The 18375-nt window shown below is 39.8% G+C and overlaps 1 protein-coding gene and 1 pseudogene across 5 annotated transcripts in view; both read right to left on the bottom strand.

Moving 5' to 3' along the window:
• Nucleotides 1-18375, bottom strand: part of PDE8B (phosphodiesterase 8B) — a 347153-nt gene that overhangs the window by 210107 nt on the left and 118671 nt on the right. The window lies entirely within an intron of this gene.
• On the bottom strand, nt 977-6273 carry LOC105746889 (E3 ubiquitin-protein ligase RNF13 pseudogene; annotated as a pseudogene).

Here is an 18375-nt window from a genome sequence, read left to right as displayed (position 1 = left end):
TCTAATTATATATAAGTCTATATTTTCTACACAGTTACAATGGTATAAAATATAATTTAGCTTTTCTTAATACATCATTAAACTACTTTAGTTCTGTTAAACATAAGCACTTATTTTCAGATCCATACTTGAACAATTTTCTTATGTACAATAGTTTCGCAGGGCTAATAAGCCTAAGATGGACTTTATTAAGAGGTATATGATTTGAATATCAACAGTTGCTAAAGTTCAGTATTTTTATGCAGCGTTTTCTTTTTGCTTTGATCACAACCACATAAAACACTTAAGGGTACTGAAATTCAGTAAGTAAAGTTCGGAGAAATATTACTTTAGCTGCTGAATCAAATTCATACATAACATTATAGTATTAAAAACTTAAAAAAAAAAAACACTTTAAATCTGCATTAGTATAGACCATTCCTATTGACATAAGACTACTTGGGAGTAGGAAGGAAAAAGACAGCCTTATGTTCAAGTTTTCCTTTGTGGTGCTGATGGAAGAAAAAGGCATTATAATCATGCTTTGCTGCCTCTCTCTAATGGCGGCGATTTGGGGATATAGTAGAAAAAGATATTATTCAATTCAACAACTCTATGTAACTTTACAGAGGCGGGCGTTGGCCTAGCTAATGTTAGGTAGCAGCAGCACGGACCCTGTGTATAAAACAAAACATATGCATATTGTGTCCCAGGACTACAAACTTTACTGAGTAATTACTACTATTATTTAATGTTCTGGCTATTATTTCACTCCAAAAGGGTAGCTGATTTAATGCTTGAGGTACAGCACACCTCTGTTACTTATTAGTGAAATGTAGGACACTCCTGCAGGTACATACTGGATCAAAAACCCTGTTTTAGTCATTTGATTAACCTGTGTAATACTAAAGTTATTTGTTTTCTGAAGGGAAAAAATATCAAATTATATACCTAAGTAAACACTTTAAAGGGAAGTAAACCAATTGCCCTCTGAAGGTCAAACAGCATTTGCCATGTTGCAAGCCTGCTCACCGTTAGGCTGCAGCTGGACCATGGCACCGTGTTCATTAATTTCATTTTCTGCATCCCTCCTGTCGATGTCTTCACTGTCATCTTCCTCATAGTCTGAAGATTCTGTCACATTTTGATGCGAGTGTGATTCTGACAAAGCTCCAAATGATTGGGCGCTGACAGAAGCCAAAGGTCTATGTGAAGGGTTTCGTTTTCTTCTTGACTACTATCTGTGTCAGAGTCTGAATCACCTGGAGAAGGAACAACTTTTTCCTTGCAGACTGGACAGGTGTTTTTGCTTTCAGTTAACCAAGGGTCTAGAAACTTGCAACGAAAAGCATGGGACAAGGAAGGACTCTGAGTTTGTCTCCATCTTCATATTCATCCAAACCATGGCACATACATCATACATACTCATCTCCTTTCTTGAATCTATGTACAGGGAGTCTCTTAAGTTGTTCTTTATGAAATCTATTTCTTCTTGCTCTTTGTCTGTCCTGGACAAATTCTGTGATCAAGAAAGTGACTATCAAGATGAGACAGATGTCCACAATGATAAGGAAGGGGATCAGGCAGTACTCTAGAGGAAGAGTAAATCCTGGAACTAAAATAATGTGCCCCCCCTTTTTCATATGTGAATTCATCCTTCAGGGAATTAGTTGGTGAGACAGATGGAATGTCAATTTCCTTTAACTCGTCAATGTCATCGGATTCCTTGCTAATGAAGTCATCAAAATCAACATTGTGAACTGTGGCTGCCTTGAATCCTGCTCTCTTGCATTGAAAACCTTTATATCACAATTGCAATCAAGTCTTCTAATTAACACCACGAAAGTGCTAGGTGAAATATCTTTTAGAGGTAGAGGCACCACAGGTTCACAGGCAGTCTCTGGTTTTGACTTAATCAGAAAACGATTTAAACCTTCAGTGAGAAGTCTATAACCAAACGTTGCAGGAAGATCATTGAATGTCTGAGATGCATTTTCAAAATCACATGCTAAAATGTCTGCTTCTACAGGCAGTAGGTTTAAGAATGCAAAGAACTGGACAGTCAAGATGGTGTGGACTTGAGGGGCCGACAGCACGAGTATACCTATGAGAGCAGCATCAAGTCGTAAATCCCCTGGAATCCCCTGGCTCTCGGCCCCGGCCCGTTGCTGAACAAAAAGCCCCTACTGAGACTTCGTGACTGAATATCTGCCCTTATTAGATTTTTTTAAAGCTCCAATAAGACAATAATAAAAAAATATAACTACCCCAATTAAAAATGGGTCAAGAAAAGGCCAGGCAATTCACAGAACACACACACAAATAGGCTATAAAAATTATACAACAATGTTCATCTGGATATCCAAAAACTACAAATCAAAACAATTAGATTCCCCATTTTGCGCATCAGAGTTCCAAACATTGTGCAGCGATGATCACCAGTACTGCTGAGGGCCTGGGGAAATCAGTATTTTCATATCCTGCTGGAGGAGAGGAAAACCATCCCAGGGTCGCTAGATCCATTACAGACACCAAATGTCTTCCTGGGCCTTGGCAACTCAAATGATTAGAAACTTTAAAGTGTGTTTGAGACTCTTTCAATTGCTGCCTCCTTTCCTCTGTCGATACATCTGCCACGATATTATCACATGATAATTTCACCACCTTAACCGCAAACTGTTTGGGCAGGGGAGGGGAACATTAGGCGTCAGATGCCAACTTCATCCAACTATGGTCACAGAACCAGGAAATGATCAGCTGGGGAAGGATGTATCACAGCACCCACTGTCCACATCTATCTGCTTCAACCAAGGACTCAGATATTTCATAAGCATTTAATTTAATGCATCATTAAAAAGGCAAAAGAGCACTGGGTAAATGGGAGATTACTTTGCTCCTTGGCACAAAATGCTGGGCAGCTGGAGAGCCAAGGCTGCTGATGTTGCTGTTCGGTAAAAGATTTTTAATTTAAGACCAAATCTGGAATTTTGTTTCCCATGTGTAACTAAAAGGGAATAACAATTGCCTTTTGGACAGGGCAGAAGCTGAGCCTATCTTACTCACAGACCTATATGCAATGCCTGGCACAGGAGGCAGTTTATAAATGATAAATAGTATTATGCATTTCATTTATTCTCTTGGAAAATGTTTACTGAGCCTCACAATCGGCCAGAAACTAAATAGGTGCCTTATATTCATTTCCTAATTTAATAAATCAGTTCTTCACAGCATAAGCTCTTTCTTTTTTTTGCATCAAAATATAGTACTAGAACATTTGAATTGCTTACACAAAAACACAAGTGTCACTTCTGAATTAGCTAGCTTTACCCTCCCCCTGTTCCAGTAGCCCAGAAAATCAAGTCCTGCTTTGTGTCTTCACTTATATTGTTAGGCAGTGTTCTTCCAGACAGTGAGCACATGGTAGACGATGGTTTCCCAGAATTTGAGAATTGGAAGGCTCCCAAGAAATCATCTTTTCCAATCCTTTCATTTTACAGATGATCAAATGCAGCCTGAGAGGGTTTGTGTCATGGCCAAGGTCATTCACAAGTAGGTCATGTCACAAATTGGATAAAATTGAGGTGTCCTGGCTGCCAGGCCCATGATACTTCCACCCTGCCCAGTGCTTCCTCCTGGTAACTGTCAAAATGCTTTCCCTTCAAAAACAGAAGCTTAGAATAACACATTTACAAACTTTGCAAAGAGGCTGTTGGAATAGATTTACTTTTTGCCACCTTTATTTCCAATCCTTAACTCATGGTTCTGCTTCGCTAGTTTAACCTAGGAAACTCTGCAAATACATACCACATGCTTGGAAGAGTGGCAGGGGGTGGGGGTGGGGGGTGGGGGGAAGCTAAAAGCCCCCACTAGCCATTCTGGAAGAATTTATGAATGAGCTTAAAAATTTCCTCAAATGCCTCCATTTATCATTTCTCTCTGTATCTTATTTTCCAAAGACTTTTGAAGAATGTGGTATAATATGTCCAACCATAAAAGAGGACCAATAAATGAAGCAGTCTCGGAAATCACTCCACTAGTATGCATATCTCTCAGCGTGGACTTGCCTATAAGCCAAATACAAGATGTAAGTGGCAATGCAAAAATTCAGAGGAGAAAGAAGCAGCAGTGAAAGGAGGAAAAGCAAAAGAGGGTAAAAGGCAAGGCTCAAATAAAGCGAGGCTAAATCAAAGAAATCTTCCCATCAATTATTCTCTTGAACCACTGACAGGTCTTACTAGAGCTGGTACAAAGTTCTGAGTCCTTCAGTAATAATACAAAATAATACGGACCTGCAAGATACCATAATACCGGATCAAAGGTCTATATTCTGTCCCAACTCATATTAACTAACTGTATGACTACAGACAAATCACATAATCTCTCTGGGTATTCATTTTGTAAAAAAGGAAGTTAACACTTCTCAAATTTACCCACAGATAACACCCTTATAACAGAGAATGATGGTTGGGCTGTAGGTTGCCGCAGGCCCTAGCTTTCTCTGCTCTTATATCTCTATTTTAAAATATTTCACGGGGATTCTGCTTCTAGGAGTTATATGGCCTTGGACAATTTTTATTTATCCTATGACTCAATCTCCCATAAGACTAGCCAGAAGCACTGGACAGAATAGTGAAAAAAAAAATTTACTTAATGTATCAGAGCTATGCCAATGCAGTAAGACTCTAGGGACCCAGATGTGGGAGAGAAAGGAAAGTGAGAAACAGGAGTGTGACTTTGGGACACATACTGCCTGAAGGCCACTGGCAATTCTGAAAGCAGCAGCTGAGAACCTGAGATTCCAGCCTTCTCAGAGACGGTAAGGCAAAAACTGGAGTTCAGGGCCCATAAGGGAGAAAGGACCTTTGTGAACACCTCAAGTTTTCAGTTGGGACCTAATGACCTAAAAATTAGGAATAAGATTCACCTGGAAATAGACCAGCCTGCATAAAAGCTAACACCCTTCTTTGAATTATCTCAATCACTGAATAAATTATCATCATCTGCCCCTTTCCCAGATGATGACTAGAAACAAAATCTCTCTGCAAGAATATATAATACCATCATCCAAACCTCAAATTATCTCTGAAATTGTTCACATACAATGTCCAGCATTTAATAAAATAATAATTAGGATAAGGGAAAATGTGTTGACCAAAAACAAGATAACAAATACAACAGAAACAGATACACTGAAGATATAAATAGTGACACTATCAAGATGAAGAGAGAATTTAGGAACTGGAAGATACTAGGTTGGTGCAAAAGTAACCGCAGTTTCAGACTGTGAATTTTAAAATATAGTAACTAGGCTCAAACACATCTTTATTAATCATAATAGGAACTATTACAGTCAATACATTTTTACCAATGAGAAATAAGTTTTTGTTTATTCCCATAGTGTAAAAATCCATGCTTCAGGATTCAAGAAACTTTTTTTTTTTAAGATTTATTTTATTTATTTCTCTCCCCTTTCCCCCCCTCCCCTCTGCCCCAGTTGTCTGTTCTCTGTGTCTATTTGCTGCATGTTCTCCTTTTTGTCTGCTTCTGTTGTCAGCGGCACGGGAATCTGTGTTTCTTTTTGTTGTTGTTGTGTCATCTTGTTGTGTCAGCTCTCTGTGTGTGCGGTGCCATTCCTGGGCAGGCTGCACTTTCTTTTGCGCTGAGTGGCTCTCCTTATGGGGCGCACTCCTTGCACGTTGGGCTCCCCTACACGGGGGACACCCCTGCATGGCAGGGCACTCCTTGAGCGCATCAGCACTGCGCATGGGCCAGCTCTACACGGGTCAAGGAGGCCCGGGGTTTGAACCATGGACCTCCCATGTGGTAGACAGACGCCCTATCCACTGGGCCAAGTCTGCTTCCCTCAACAAACTCTTGAAAAGCATTTTCTGCATCCTGTTGGTTATGGAAGCTTTTTCCTGCAAAATGTTGTCAAGATGCGTGAAAAAAGTGGTAGTCGGTTGGCGAGAGGTCTGGTGAATATGGTGAATGGGCAAAACTTAGTAGCCCAATTCGTTCAACATAGCATTGGTTGTGCAGTGAGCAGTGGGGCGTTGTCATAGTAAAGAATTGGGCCCTTCTGTTGCCCAAAGCCGGCAGCAGGCATTGCAGTTTTCAGTGCACCTCATCAATTTGCTGAGCATACTTCTCACATGTAATGGTCTTGCCAGGATTCATAAAGCTGTAGTGGATCAGACTACCAAACAGTGACTGTGACCCTTTTTTGGGTGCAAGTTTGGCTTTGAGAGGTGCTTTGGAACTTTTTCTCAGTGGTCCAGCCACTGAGCTGGTCATCGCCAGTTATTGTATAAAATCCACTTTTCATTGCACATCACAATCCAATCGAGAAATTATTCATTGTTGTGTAGAATAAGAGAAGACGACACTTCAAAACAACGATTTTTTGGATTTTCAGTCAGCTCATGAGGTACCCACTTATCAAGCTTTTCCACCTTTCCAGTTTGCTTCAAACGCCAAACCACCATAGAATGGTCGACATTGAGTTCTTCAGCAACTTCTCACATAGCTTAAGATCAGCTTCAATGATTGCTCTCAATTGGTCATTGTCAACTTCTGATGGCCAGCCACTGCACTCCTCATATTCAAGGCTCTTGACTCCTTTGCAGAATTTCTTGAACCACCACTGTATGTTTGTCAGAAGTTCCTGGGCCAAATGCGTTGTTGATGTTGTGAGTTTTCTCTGCTGCTTTATGACCCATTTTGAACTCAAATTAGAAAATTGCTTGAATTTGCTTTTTGTCTAACATTATTTCCATAGTCTAAAATAAATATAAAATAAATACCAAGTAATAAGTCATTAGCAAAAAAACTCAAAGCAAAAATGCACATTAAAATGATGTATAACATAACCACATTTTTTAAAGAATATACGCCAATATCTAATAGCAAATTTCAACAATGCAAAACCACAATTACTTTTGCACCAACCTAATATATCAGAAGGAAAGATCTAGAATAAGGCATAGGGAAATAAAAGGACAGAGAATACAGGAAGGAGCAGAAGAGACACATAGAACAGTGAAAATGTCTCAAACGCATATAATTGAGGCCCCAAGAAGATATTTAAAGAGAAAATGGCTAAGTGTTTTCCATTGGTGAAAAAATAAAACAAGCCACAAATTCAAGAAGCACCAAGACCCCTAGGCAGAAAAAAATACAACGAAAATACACCTAAGCACTTATAGAAGAAGAACTGGAATCAAAATACAAACTGAAAAGTTATTTTTTAGATATCCATAGAAAACTCACCCCGGCCAACCAACAATGGGATGACGATAGACAATGTCCATCCCCCCAAAAAAGAGATAGCCTACAACTACAAGCAAGACAGTCTCATCCATCTGCCCCATGGGATCTAAGCCCCCTCTCAATCAGAAACAGAGTGGGCATCACCATCCCCAAATCCTCACAATAGAGGAATGAACAAACATAAGGGGGAGGAATGCAACTATGGACTAAAGTGGACTTATTATTATTCTAGTAATGGAAGAACTTGTATCATTGATAAAAAGGCAGCAACCACTGGAGGTTCTGGGGGGAGGGAGATGATAAAACATGGGGGCATTTTTTTGGGCATTGGAATTGTCCTGCATGACACTGCAATGACAGATACAAGCCACTATACATTTTGTCAATTGTACAATGCAAAGTGTAAACTATAATGTAAACTATAGACCATGGTTAGTAGCAATGCTTCAATATGTGTTTATCAATTGTAACAAAGGTACCACACTAATGAAAGATGTTAATGGGGAAAGTGTGAGAGGGGAGGGGTGGTTTATGGGAATCCCTCTATATTTTCGATATAACATTTATGTAATCTAAATCTTCTTTCAAAATAAAAAAAAAATTTTTTTTAATTAAAAAAATAAAATATCCATAGAAAAAAGCACATTACTTTAAAGGAACAAAAGTAAGACTGAAAGCTGACTTCTAAATAAAAATAAGGGTAATTGGAGGCAGAAGACCATGAAATGGTATCTTCAAAGTGCTAAAATAAAATATATGCTAATCTAAAACTCTATACTTAGGAAAAATATACATAAAAAATAAGAATAAAGTAAAACTTTTCAGATGAATAAAAACAGAACTCATCACAAGCAACTGACATTAAAACATGCAGCATTACTAGAGATTAAGAGGGATTTTTCACAATTATTAAAAGTTCAATTAGGAACATAATTCTAAATTTGCATGCACCTAATAATATAAAACATATTAAACATTGACAGAACTAAAAGGAGAAATAGACAAATTTACACACATATTGGGAGATTTACACACATATTGGGAGATACTCTTTGGGTATCATAGAACAATAATATAAAAATCTATAATTCTATAAGAATATAGAAGATGTGAATTATTATCAACAATCTTTACCTATAGGTACCTAGATACTTCGAAACAGTCTCTTCAAGTATACATGGAACACTTACCAAAATTGATCATATGTTGGATAATAAAGCAAATTCCAACAAATTCCATAAACTTAATTCATACAGAGTATGCTATTTGCCGCAGTGGATTTAACCTAGAAATAAACAGCAAAAAGGAACTAGAAAACTCCATTTATAAATTTTAAAAAAGGAGAATACATCATGAAGAAGGTAGGTTTTATTCCAAGAATGAAGGGTTGGTGGGTTGAACATTGGGAAAAAAAAATCAGTATAGTACACCATATTAACAGAATAATGGATGGGAAGTGGATGTGGCTCAAGTGACTGGGCTCCCGCCTTACACATGGGAGGTTGCTGGTTCGGATCCCTGTGCCTCCTAAAGAAGACAGTGAGCTGGTGTGAGGGCAGACACAACAAGTTGCCCTGACAAGATGATGCAACAAGAGACATGGGGAGGAAAAACAATAAGAGACACAATAAAAGCAGGGAGTAGAGGTGGTTCAAGCAATTAGGCACCTCCCTCCCACATTGGAGGTCCCAGGTTTGGCTCCTGATGCCGCTAAAAGAAACATGGAAGAGAAATAGACACAGTAGGTGCAAACAACAAGGGGGTGAGGAGAAATAAATAAAATAAATCTTTAAAAAAAAAAACAATAATGGTGAAGTCATATGATAATCTCAGAAAGTCATTAGGAAAAGAAGGGAACTTCCTTAATCTAAAAATGAGTATCTATTAAAAACCTACAGCAAGCGGCATACCTACTGATGAAATGCTGAAAGGTTTTTCTCTGAGAGTAGGAAAAAGACAAAGATATCTTCTACCACTATTTGTATTTAAAATTATACCAAAGACAAATAAAAAAATATAAATGAAAAACAAAGCTATGAGGATTGGAAAGAAAAATAAAATTGGATGTTACTCACAAGTGATATAGTTTTGAATATAGGCAATTCAAAAGAATCCAACATAAAAACTATCAGAGTTACTAATTACTCAAGGTTGCTGGATGCAACATTAAAATAAAAAAATCAATTTTATTTCTGTATACCAGGAACAATTAGAAAGTTTAAGTTTTAAAAAGAAACAACTTCTACAATTGCAAGCAAGACAGTTCCATCCATCTGCCCATGGGATCTAGGCTCTCTCTCCAAGCAGAGTAGGGAGGACATCCCATAGTCCTCAGAAATGAGGGATGAACAAACGTGAGTGAGGAATGCAACTATAGACAAAAGTAGATGTATTATTCTAGTAATGGAAGAACTTGTAACATTGATATAAAGGCAGTGGTCACCAGAGGTTCTGAGGGGAAGGAGAGAGAAGAATAGATATAACATGGGGCATTTTGGGGACACTGGAATTGTTCGGCATGATATTGCAATGACAGATACAGGCCATGACACATTTTGTCAAAACCTATAAATTGTACAGTGCAAAGCGTAAACCATAATGTAAACTATAGGCCGTGGTTATTAGCAATGCTTCAATATGTGTCCATCAATTGTAACAAATGTAACACAGTAATGAAAGAAGTTATTAATAAGGAAAAATGTGAGAGGGGGAAAAGGGTATATGAAATCTTCTATATTTTTGGTGTAACTTTTGTGTAATCTAAAACTTCTTGAAAAATAAAGAAAATGAATTTTAAAAAGATACTACTTACCTAGCACCGAAAAGCAACTAATACTTAGGAATTAATTTTAAGAAAAGATGTGGAACCTCTACAAAGGAAACTATAACATACTAATGAGAAAAATCAAATGAGATCAAGATAAACAGAAAGATATACCATGTTCATAGACTGGATGTCTCAATACTGTGAAAAATTCATTTTTCTCTACAGATTCGATATGGTACCAACCTGCTGGGTTTTTGTGGTATTGACAAACTGATTCTAAATTTTACATAAAAGCAAAGGGTTAATAACAGCCAAGATAATCTTGAAGAAGAACAAAGTGGAATATCCTACCATCTAATCAAGATTTATTAATGGCAATTAGGACAGTGGGGTATTGGTGAGACAATACCACGGATAGACAAATAGAACAATGGGAAAGATTACAAAGTCCATAAACGGATCTTCACATAAATGAACATTTGTTTTATAACAAAGCAGGGTAGAAAAGATGATTGTTGAATAAATTATGATGCTGGGTCAATTAGAAAATAAATGAAGCCTTACCCTTACTTCATGTTATGTACAAAAATAAATTCTAAGTACATTGTAGAATAAATTCAAACAGTAAAACAGTAATGCTTCTAAATGATAACATAAGAGAATATCTTCATGAGCAGGTCACATGTACCAACCATAAAGGAAATTACTGATAAATTGGACTAACTAAAATAAGAAACTTCTATATATAAACAACATTTTCAAGAGGATAAAAAGGCAAGCCATGGAGAAGATGATGATATTTGCAACACATAAGCAACAAAGGGATGATATATAGGGTATATAAAGAATTCATACAACCAGTAAGAAAAAAAGCAGACACCAAATTAAAAAAATGGGCAAGAGACTTAACATGCATTGCACAAAAGTAGAAATGCAAGAGCCGATAAGCATAGGAAAAAGTGCTCAAGTTCATTAGCGATCAAAGAAATGGAAAGGAAAATCACAATGAGACATCACTGCACACTCACTACAACTAAGATTAAAAGCACTGACAAGGCCAAACATCGATGAGGATGTGAAACAGTTCAGGACTCCCATCCACCTACAGCTATGTCCACCAAATAGCATGTCCAGAAGTACTAGTGCTAGTCTGATTCCTAATAGCCCCAAATTGGAAACAATAGGTCATCAACAATAGAATGGATACTTGCCCATCAGGAGTGGAATGGATAAGAAAACTGTGGTATATGCAAAAATGAGATACTACTCAGCTATGAAAAAGAATACTGATACTACTGAACTGTTGATACATGGATAAGTATCACAGATAGAATGTTGAATTTGAAAACCCAGACACCAAACAGCAGAAGTGCTATTCCATTTACACAAAGTTCAGGAACAGTGAAAACTAATCTATGATGATAGAGAGAGATCAGGATAAAGGTTAGGCATTCTGGGGTGCTAGAAATCATCTACATTTTTATTTGGGCAGTGTTTACATTGGTATATTCATATGTAAAATTCTATTGCGTGGTAACAGTTAAGATCTGTTCACTTAATGATTATAAGGTATACTGAAACTAAAAAAGTAATTTAAAGTAAAAAGACCAACCATACCCAGCACTGGCAAGGATGGGAAAAAACACTGGTACACTCACAGAAAACGGCAGTATCTGCACAAACATATACATACACTATGAAGAGACTTAACACATTTTTTTTTTTTATTGTCCAAACTGGGACACTTTTAAGAATAAAACAAAGCACTAATAATTAATCCTTTGGAAGACTAGGCATAGACTGGGACAGTTCAGCAAAAACTGAAAATATGGTGACCCCTCCTTTCTACTTGTAGGTAAATCCCCAGAGGAAGGTGCCCCTGTGAGTATCAAAAGATATGTGCAAGAATGTTCATAGCAGCATTATTTATGAGCTGAAAATGGGAACATCCCAAATGCCCACTAACATCAGAGTGAATAAATAAATTGTAGTAGATGGGAAACGGACTTTGGCCCAGTGGTTAGGGCGTCCGTCTACCACATGGGAGGCCCGCGGTTCAAGCCCCGGGCCTCCTTGACCCGTGTGGAGCTGGCCCATGCGCAGTGCTGATGCGCGCAAGGAGTGCCGTGCCACACAGGGGTGTCCCCAGCGTGGGGGAGCCCCACGCGCAAGGAGTGCGCCCATAAGGAGAGCAGCCCAGCGCGAAGGAGGGAGCAGCCTGCCGAGGAATGGCGCCGCCCACACTTCCCTGCAGTTGCAGCTGACGACAACAGAAGCGGACAAAGAAACAAGACGCAGCAAAAAGACACAGAAAACAGACAACCGGGGGAGGGGAATTAAATAAATAAATAAATAAATCTTTAAAAAAAATAAATAAATAAATAAATTGTAGTAGAATCTTTAATTGGAACACTATCCAGCAATGGAAATCATGGCAGCATACAACAACGTGGATATATCTCTGAAATGTAATATTAAACAAAAGAAGCCAGACACAAAGTAATATGTGCTATGTGATTTATATAAGGCCCCCAAAAAGGCAATAATCCTCCTATGGTTTTAAAGCTGAAATCGCGGTTACCCTTAGGTATGAAGGAGGGAGTAAAGATTAAGGGGGATGTCTGGCCTGCTGGTTCCACTGCTTAACCTACGAGGTAGTCATGGCAGTGTGTTCACTTTGTGAGAAGTCATCAAATAGTAGACTTATGATTTTTGAACTGTTCTGTTTGCATATTATTCTTCAATTAAAGAGTTTATAAAAAAAAGAAACCACTTCATATTGCTTACATAATGTAGTTTTATGCAAAAAAAAAAACTTGTATTTTCAATGATTTATCCTTTTATTTTAAAATGTATTTAAATTACATGGGATTTAATAAAACTCCTACTCCAGGAAAATATCCATGTTTAACCTGTAGTTTCCTGGCACTGCTGGCCTGGCTTTTCGATTGCCCCTCCCAGCAATTGCCCCATGGAGCACTCCCCAAAGTCAGTCTAGAGTTTAGGTTCTAGTTCTTATGACACATCACCTTGTTTGACATTTCATGGCTCTACAGGTACTCCGAACAGGCTTCTGCAGAATCTTAGCTCTCCCCACCAAGTCTGGCTCCTGGCTCTCAGCAATGGAGCTCTAGATTTCCAGCCTTCCTGAGTCTGCTAGACCTTGCTCCACCAAGACTCAGCTTTCACCATCAGAGAAGATGACCCACACCCTGACAGCGTTTCCCAAAACTCCAGTCGCTGCTGTACTCATAGCTAACCTGTGTGTGCTGCTGGCTGCCAGGAATGTTTGATGACATAGCTTGTGAGAATATGCCAGACTGGATAAGATGGCATCCCAGCTCCCCCATCTAACTTGATAGAGAACTGTGGGCAATTATTTAATCTCCTTAAGGTTCAGTTTCCACAGCTCAATATGAGAGGCCACAATACCTCTTGGGCTGCTGTGAGCATTAAATGGGATAATTAAGAAAGCCCTTAGCAAAGTGTCTGAGATGCAAAGCACTAAGCATTAGCTGCCACACCAGCATCCCTTGACAACCTCAGATCAGCCCAGGAGTGATTTCACCTCCCAGGTGGTCCAGTCTGGGTGGGGGGAGAGGCACACAACAAAAGCAAAACCTACGGTGGGTCAGGTGACAGTGATATGAATCTGGATGTGATTGGTCTCCAAAGATAACCAAGTCTTCATCCCTGGAAGCTGTGAGTGTCACCTTATATGGCAAAAGGGCCTTTGCAAAATGATTATATTAAGGATCTCAAGATGGGGAAATTATCCTGGATTACCTGGGGAGACCTATTGTGACCACAAGTGTCCTTATAAAAGGAAGGCAGAGAGAAATTTGACCACTGAGGAGGAATAGGCGGTGTAGCGAAGGCAGAGAGAGGAGTGATGCAAGCACAATTTAAGGAAGACCGGCAGCCACCAGAGGTGAAAGAGGCAAGGAATGGATTCTCCGATGGAGGCATCATCAGGAACCAGCCCTGCCAACACCTTGATTTGGGCCTATAAGACTCATTTCAGACGTCAGGCTTCCAGATCCCTAGGAGAATAAATTTCTTTGGTTTCAAGACACTGAATTTGTGTAATTTGATCCAACAGCGATAGGAAACCGATACACTGGATTAGAACCCCAGCCAACAAGTGGACACCCAGACGGCAGAATCGAGGCCCCAGGACAGGATGGTGGCAAGAACCAGCCTCTCAGCAACACACGGCCACATCAGGTAGGGGAGTGGGTGGGGCGTCAGGACCAGGAGGAACCAAATTGAAACCCAGGAGCCGAGGCAGAGGCCAAATGACAAGGACGGAGCTCAGACGGAGCACAGCAGGGGCTTGACACCTCAGAAGACACTGCAGCTTGGGGTTGGCCCAAGGACCCCGCATGCCAGGTTTCCAGCAGTAAGCCCAGCTCCAAACCCTCGGCAGCCCAAGCCCACAGTGTACTGCCAGCCTAGTGTGGGCGCGGGATCGGCTTCTCAAAGGATACCCTGGACTGAGCTGGTGAGAGCAGTTACCCATCAGTAATGAGACAAGGAGAGAAATGAGAATCAGCACTTAGACACTTGCAGCAATTTGCAGTCGTGTCATTTATGGAAATGTATTTTTATTGCTGCTGAATCTTCTAATAAAATATTAGGGCCTTCACTTTGTATGTCCTTTTTATTTGTATGAATTCATAGTTTGACGCTGCTCACAATACTATACCATTTTGCTTTTCAAGGACTTTTTTACAAAATAGTGTTAATGATCTATGCTGTTACCAGTATTTCTTTTATCAAGAGACCTCCACTCAATTGCATGTCTTTTCTAGTAATTCCTTTTGATTGTGGTTTATAAGCATATTAGTCTGCACTGGATTGGAAATTATTAAAAACACACACCCACAAATCCTGGACTTTTACCACGAAGGAACTACTAACAACCACAGGGAGGTACTTGCAGTGGGGCAGGGAGGAGTTGGCAGCAACGGCAGAGGTGTGCTCTGACGACTGTTCCTGCCAAGGCCTTGACTATAACTGCCTGAAACACGAATGCGAGCTGTGTCCAGGGCACACAGTACTCAGGCTAGGCAAGCTCTTCTGCACACCCAGGGCCCTAGGAACCCACCTATAAACATGCGATAAAGAGCATATGTCTAGCTCTGGAGTACATGCCTTTCCTCACTACCCCTTCCTAATTAATCAAATTCCACTTTATCTGCACTTCCTCGGTGCCCACTAACCATCAACTGGGTGCATGCTGAGGCACAGGATATAGCTGGCCCAGTTTGGAGATATTGCCCCTTGAAATGCAGAAAGAAGACAATGTATGTACAAAGAAAAGAAAATTCCTATCCAAGCTGTGTAGCGGTACGGTACAGTATGACATTCTGCTTCCCTTTTCTCACCTATGGCTAACAGTACCCTCACGAGATTGAAACTGTCCCTCTCACTTTACAGACAACCCAAAGGTGGTTCAGAAAGGCATCAACGAGTCAAGCAAAGGCCTTGGGGGTAAGATCTGTACTCAAACCCTACCTAACCAGCTGGGTAACACTGGAGTTACTTAACCTCTCTGGGTCTAAATTTGCCTATTTGTAAAATGTGAATACTAACAACTGCATAACAGGGTTCATGTGAGAAGGAAACAGGGCACTGCCTGGAAAACACATGGCAAAAAGCAGCTGGCCCAAAGTCCTCAGTAAATGATGCCTTAAAAGAAAAAGTTGGGGAGGGGAGTCATGGCTAAGGAGGAAGGAGCCAGGGTTTTCTCTTTCTAATGCTCATGGTGCTACCCAACAGATGCCTGTTCCAAGATGAAACTACAGTAACGTCAGAGATTCCAGTGGGATTAAAAGAGCATAACAGGGAAGCGGTCTTGGCCCAATGGATGGGGCGTTCATCTACTACATGGAAGGTCTGCGGTTCAAACCCCAGGCCTCCTTGACCCGTGTGGAGCTGCCCATGCGCAGTGCTGATGCCTGCAAGGAGTGCCAAGCCACGCAGGGGTGTCCCCCGCATAGGGGAGCCCCATGTGCGCAAGGAGTGCACCCCAAAAGGAGAGCCACCCAGCGCAAAAGAAAGTGCAGCCTGCCCAGGAATGGCGCCGCACACACGGAGAGCTGACACAGCGAGATGACACAACAAAAAGAAACACAGATTCCCGTGCCACTGATAAGGATAGAAGCGGTCACAGAAGAACATACAGCGAATGGACACAGAGAACAGACAACTGGAGGGTAGAAGGGGAGAGAAATAAAAATAAATAAATCTTAAAAAAAAAAAAAAGAGCATAACATGGAGAGACCATCAAGAAGGCAAGACAAAGTATAAAATAAAAATAATTGATTTGAGAATAGCAACTGTTGCTCAAATCAGACCCCACATTTTGAAAATTTTAAAAAAAAGCAAGTTTGTTTTCTAAGTGGTGTACCCGCTGAATCTAAAGTCCCTCATCAAAACTCCACATAATCACCAGTATTTAGTGAAATGTGACATTCAACAATTATGGATGAAAGAAAATTTAAGAAAGTAATTAAAATGATTTCACAAGGTCACAAATATGTAATTGTTTTCTTTCCAGAAGTTTATAGTAATTAAAGTACTAAACCAAGCATTGCAGCAATAAAAGAGTAACACGAGTCACAAAGCTTCCCCTTTGTATTTTCCACACCCTGAATGAATATGGGACATGTTCTGAAATACTGACTTGAATTAACCTGGTATTTGTTCGAAAGAAAGAAACTAAAATGATGAAGACTGATGTTATACTATTTTCAGTGTTAGCATTAACATGCAAAAAGATCCTCTCAAATATTTTAAAAGCTTCCCTCTTCCTCAAAAATGATGTGCGTTACTTGCTATGATCGCAAGTAGAATTCTTCAGAGAGACTTGGTCTGTGATTTCCTCTCCTGGGAACAGAACAGGTGAAAGATGAAGATGCAGAGCCCTGGGCAAGGCCAGCCTGAAGGGCTGAGAGATCTGTAATGACAACTTAGAAGGACGTCACCCTCTAAGCCACGGGTCAGGTTTCTACCTACAAGAACCTAACCAGAGCATGGAAGTGCAAAGGCAGGGTACCTCGTGAAGGGGCTTTCAAGTACAGAAGAGGTGGGCCAAAACAGTCAATAGTGTTTACAAAGAGGAAAAAAGTCAGAAGCAACCAAGATAGGTCATGGTCCCAGAAAATGGCAGCCAGGAGGGACAGAGAAAACCATGAGAACATTTGGTGCCCAGGCAAGCAGCTCTGGCTACCTCTGCAGCCTCCATCACTCTCCAGCCTGAGACAAGAGCAGAGGTTCACTTGTTGACCTTGATTCAATAAGGATAGGTGCATGTTTGCATAATCCATTTAAGAAATGAGGGAACCATGAAATGTATTTCCACAGTGATTAAAATACTAATCACTTAATGTTTTGGTGGTTAATGCAGTCTCACCTATGTGGAAAATTTGCTCGGTGGTAAGTGTTTAGTGAATGAGCACAATGAGTGAAAGAGGCAGGAGCAAGCTGTGATGTGGGGGGGGGGGGGGGGGGGGGAACAGTGAAATAGTACAACTTACCCAAAGTTTCTCCTCTTCCATTTCTGGTGAAATGAGCCAAAGAGAATAGAGAGAAGTAACAGGCAAAATACCAGATATAAAAAAAACTAGAGTAAAAAACTGCATATAGATTCCAATACGATATCTATTTAAAATTAAGCCTAAATGTTAGATATTAAGCAGAAAATATTTGCTTTCCCTATAAAGGAACAAATCCAGTAAAATCTCTACCAAGTAAGCCTATGAAATCTTGCAATGCTTGATGTTGCCACTGTCATTAGAAGATGCCTTCTGATGGGAGTTAAAATGGAAACAGAGATAAGCACCAACACTGAACCCAGAAAAATGCTTCCTATATGGAAAAAGGTTTGACACTTGCTTTTTGACAAATCCAGGCATTGATAACATTGCTAAATACCAGCTAAACTCTCACATGTTAATATAAATCTCATCTTATAAAAATGGTTTCATTAAAAGGAAAATACATAGAAGATTTTATAACAAGATTTTTAAAAATTCATAATATTTTGCTTTATAAACGCTATTTTCCAAAAATCTCCTTCTGTTTTCTACTGCACTGTCCTTAGAGAATCAGAGTCACGTTTAAGAAACCTCAGTCCCTCCCACACTGTAGAAAAACTGAGATGATGGGGAAGAAGACAAGAACAACCTCCTGAAGATCTCAGTTTAGTCCTAAGAAGATGTGGGACTACCGCTCCCTCCTGTATCTCAAGACAGGAAAGAGGCCGCTGTTGCAGCAATGGCAAAGCGATGGCAGAGACCTGGAGAAAACTAATATGTGCATTAAAAACTACACAGTACGGGTGCTTTGTAATA

This window comes from Dasypus novemcinctus, chromosome 2, assembly GCF_030445035.2.
Source record: "Dasypus novemcinctus isolate mDasNov1 chromosome 2, mDasNov1.1.hap2, whole genome shotgun sequence".
Classification (NCBI taxonomy): Eukaryota; Metazoa; Chordata; class Mammalia; order Cingulata; family Dasypodidae; genus Dasypus; species Dasypus novemcinctus.
Note: the sequence above shows the minus strand (reverse complement) of the source record. Positions and strands in the feature narration are given on the sequence as shown.